Genomic DNA, 4,785 nt, shown 5'->3' on the forward strand with positions numbered 1-4,785 from the left:
ATAGAGAACACATGATAGATTCAGATAGCAACCAAACTTAATTGTTCCTACATTTAAAAACTCAGAATCATAAAGGAGAAAATACAGAAATTGTGCTCCAAATATTACACAGTATTTCGAAAGGGATCACCATGAATATTTTAGAAGAAATTGAAATTTGCTTTCACGTGAAAAATCAAACGCAAAGTATTTTAAAAGAACAAACAGACTGAAAACACAAACATTCCCTAGACAATTTTATTGAGCTTCAAAAACGGTAACATATCCAGGTGGGTAAATAAAAATGGGGCAGAGAACAGAGCCCCATGGTACAAAGAAACACATCAGAGGAAAGGAAATGTAGTACTGCAGTAACTACAGCAGATGTGGAAAGTGACCACCACTCATCTCTTGGCAATTCTGGGCCCTGTGCAGCAAATTTCTGAAGACGGATCGAAGCGGGACTGCTGAAATTGCTGCACTCGCATCCGGAATGTTCTACTGCAGTTCTTGGAGATTATGACGGTTGTTGCGATAGGGCTCCCCACACGAAGTAATCACACACTGACAGATCCAGTGACCTGTATTGCCAGCTAGAGCCGTGATTAGACTGACCTCTGCTAACAACTCTATCAGGCGTGATGATTGTGCAAATGTGCTCCAAGGTTCGGCTGGCTATATGGGCAGTTGCTCCATCCTGTTGGAAGTAGGTGTAGGTTTTCTCCTCCTCCGTTAATGCTGTCACAAATGGTTTCAAAATGTTGGTACTCGTCGAGGCTACTTTTATCTGCCCCACATTGTAGAACCAAAACGACATGAACATGAACGTATGATAAGGAATACGGTGCTACAGGCTTACACTGTACATTGCTTTGAAGCCGGGTCGGCAATATTAGATGCCCCATAAACAGGAGCAGACTGCAGTTTACGATTGCTTCTTGTTTTGAATTTCTGTTTTGATACATGTATCAGTTGTTTTAAACAGAAAATGACACATTGGCAGGAACACATATGACGACGTTTTTGTAGTCTAAAATGCATGTCTCATCTAGCTTTTCCCCTCGTTAACTACTTTTATACGATTCTATTCACACAACATGAGAAGTTGTTCATGTGAAAAGCATGCTTTCATAATCCATCATTATCCTTAACAGCGACTGACCAAACTGATGTACGGTAAGTGTCCTCTTCCCGAAAAAGCTGAGAACATATTTTGCTGTGTTTTGTCGGTTTGCAAACTTTGTATCTCACAGCTTTTACTCAGAGAGATTTTAAAATTAGATTGATGGGAAGTGCAAAGTCCAATGACAGAAATAAAACCACTGAAGTAAAAGTAGGCAGTGCAACCAAAATTCTTGTATATACAGGGTGACAATATTATTGAACTACACGAAAAAACGTAAACTGGTACAAGCTGCGGCGTGCACACACTTCATTCGACATGTAAACGTCATTACAAATATTCAGATTTAGGTTGTGACATCTTCGATATGCCTGCCATCGTTGGCGATGATGTGGCGCAGACGAATAGCGATATTTTGTATGACCTGCTGAGGTGTCGGAACATCAATGCTGTCGATGACCTCCTGAATGGCTGTTTTTAGCTCAGCTATGGTTTTGGGGTTATTGCTGTGCACCTTGTCTTTAATATAGCCCCGCAAAAAGGAGTCGCATGTGTTTAGATCCGGAGAATATGGCGGCCAATCGAGGCCCATGCCAGTTACCCCAGACACAAAATGCAGTCGCCAAAGTGCTCCTCCAAGCCATCAAACACGCTGCTGGTTCGATGGGGTTTAGCTCCGTGTTTCATGAATCACATCTTATCGAAATCAGGATCACTTTGAATAATGGGGATGAAATCATCTTCCAAACCTTCACGTACCATTCTGTAGTCGCCATGGCCTCGAGGAATATCGCACCGATTATTCCGTGACTTAACATTGCACACCACACAATCAGCCGTTAAAGATGAAGAGACTTCTCGACCGCGAAATGCGAATTCTCAGCCCCCCAAATAGGCCAATTTTGCTTACTAACGAACTTATCCGAATGAAAGTGGGCTTCGTCGCTAAACCACATACCGCATACTAATTTCCATCATGCCTCCCGGCCAACTGTGCAGTATAAACGTCCTAACACAAACCGTTCAGAAGTTACGACGATTTCATTTCATATACACTCCTGGAAATTGAAATAAGAACACCGTGAATTCATTGTCCCAGGAAGGGGAAACTTTATTGACACATTCCTGGGGTCAGATACATCACATGATCACACTGACAGAACCACAGGCACATAGACACAGGCAACAGAGCATGCACAATGTCGGCACTAGTACAGTGTATATCCACCTTTCGCAGCAATGCAGGCTGCTATTCTCCCATGGAGACGATCGTAGAGATGCTGGATGTAGTCCTGTGGAACGGCTTGCCATGCCATTTCCACCTGGCGCCTCAGTTGGACCAGCGTTCGTGCTGGACGTGCAGACCGCGTGAGACGACGCTTCATCCTGTCCCAAACATGCTCAATGGGGGACAGATCCGGAGATCTTGCTGGCCAGGGTAGTTGACTTACACCTTCTAGAGCACGTTGGGTGGCACGGGATACATGCGGACGTGCATTGTCCTGTTGGAACAGCAAGTTCCCTTGCCGGTCCAGGAATGGTAGAACGATGGGTTCGATGACGGTTTGGATGTACCGTGCACTATTCAGTGTCCCCTCGGCGATCACCAGTGGTGTACGGCCAGTGTAGGAGATCGCTCCCCACACCATGATGCCGGGTGTTGGCCCTGTGTGCCTCGGTCGTATGCAGTCCTGATTGTGGCGCTCACCTGCACGGCGCCAAACACGCATACGACCATCATTGGCACCAAGGCAGAAGCGACTCTCATCGCTGAAGACGACACGTCTCCATTCGTCCCTCCATTCACGCCTGTCGCGACACCACTGGAGGCGGGCTGCACGATGTTGGGGCGTGAGCGGAAGACGGCCTAACGGTGTGCGGGACCGTAGCCCAGCTTCATGGAGACGGTTGCGAATGGTCCTCGCCGATACCCCAGGAGCAACAGTGTCCCTAATTTGCTGGGAAGTGGCGGTGCGGTCCCCTACGGCACTGCGTAGGATCCTACGGTCTTTGCGTGCATCCGTGCGTCGCTGCGGTCCGGTCCCAGGTCGACGGGCACGTGCACCTTCCGCCGACCACTGGCGACAACATCGATGTACTGTGGAGACCTCACGCCCCACGTGTTGAGCAATTCGGCGGTACGTCCACCCGGCCTCCCGCATGCCCACTATACGCCCTCGCTCAAAGTCCGTCAACTGCACATACGGTTCACGTCCACGCTGTCGCGGCATGCTACCAGTGTTAAAGACTGCGATGGAGCTCCGTATGCCACGGCAAACTGGCTGACACTGACGGCGGCGGTGCACAAATGCTGCGCAGCTAGCGCCATTCGACGGCCAACACCGCGGTTCCTGGTGTGTCCGCTGTGCCGTGCGTGTGATCATTGCTTGTACAGCCCTCTCGCAGTGTCCGGAGCAAGTATGGTGGGTCTGACACACCGGTGTCAATGTGTTCTTTTTTCCATTTCCAGGAGTGTAGTTCAATAATTGTCACCCTGTGAAAGAAAATATCAGTTGAATGAGTCGATTCACGAATGGAATGTAGCTCCATTACACTTTAGACTACAATCACAATTATAAGTACGTCGTCAATGACGCAATCTGGCGCTTTTGGTTGAAAAACGTGCACCAGAAAGTAATGTTTGCGGCACATAACATGGCGCGGCGGACGTCGGCTTGAAATTTGTCACGTCATGACAACTCCACATATCACACCTCGATGACTTTAGACGACAACCTGAACTTCATATATAATAGATATAGATAAATGTAAGTGTTGTGTCACCGCCAGATACCACACTTGCTAGGTGGCAGCCTTTAAATCGGCCACGGTCCGTTAGTATACGTCGGACCCGCGTGTCGCCACTATCAGTGATTGCAGACCGAGCACCGCCACACGGCAAGGCCTAGTCTAGAGAGACTCCCTAGCACTCGCCCCAGTTGTACAGCCGACTTTGCTGGCGATGGTTCACTGACTACATACGCTCTCATTTGCAGAGAGACAGTTTAGCATAGCCTTGACCTACGTCATTTACTACGATCTAGCAAACCGAGCTAGGTGGCGCAGTGGTTAGCACACTGGACTCGCATTCGGGAGGACGACGGTTCAATCCCGTCTCCAGCCATCCTGATTTAGGTTTTCCGTGATTTCCCTAAATCGTTTCAGGCAAAATGCCGAGATGGTTCCTTTGAAAGGGCACGGCCGATTTCCATCCCAATCCTTCCCTATCCCGAGCTTGCGCTCCGTCTCTAATGACCTCATTGTCGACGGGACGTTAAACACTAACCACCACGATCTAGCAAGGCGCCATATTCTTCAAGAATGTATTCTAAGCGGATAATATTTTGAATCATGTATCGTCAAGAGCGACGTTCATCGTTAATGGATTAAAGTTAAGTATCAAACTAATTACGTCCGCTTTCTGAATTCTAATTCCTTGTCATGTTCCAGACCTCACGTCAGTATAGTTCTTCCCTCCTCACGCCAGGCTGCGTGAGCTAAAACGCGTGCATTTCAGCCTCCATTCGTAACACGGTGTTGGCTCTTCAGCCAACACAACAGTAAGTATACAGCATCATTGAAGTACGTCAAATAGCTGTCGTATTTCAAACCAACTGTCAAAATTACATTAAATAAATAAGTTTCTGTATGTCCATCTTTTCAGAGATGGTTGCTGGCCTCGG

At 47.6% G+C, this 4,785-nt stretch overlaps 1 non-coding gene across 1 annotated transcript; it reads left to right on the forward strand.

Moving 5' to 3' along the window:
- Window positions 1–4,153: 4,153 nt before the first annotated feature.
- Trnaa-cgc lies at window positions 4,154–4,226 on the forward strand. Its single transcript has one exon. It is a non-coding gene; the product is annotated as a tRNA-Ala (tRNA).
- The last annotated feature ends 559 nt before the right edge of the window (window positions 4,227–4,785 follow it).

Source organism: Schistocerca piceifrons, chromosome 1, assembly GCF_021461385.2.
Source record: "Schistocerca piceifrons isolate TAMUIC-IGC-003096 chromosome 1, iqSchPice1.1, whole genome shotgun sequence".
NCBI classification, from domain to species: domain Eukaryota; kingdom Metazoa; phylum Arthropoda; class Insecta; order Orthoptera; family Acrididae; genus Schistocerca; species Schistocerca piceifrons.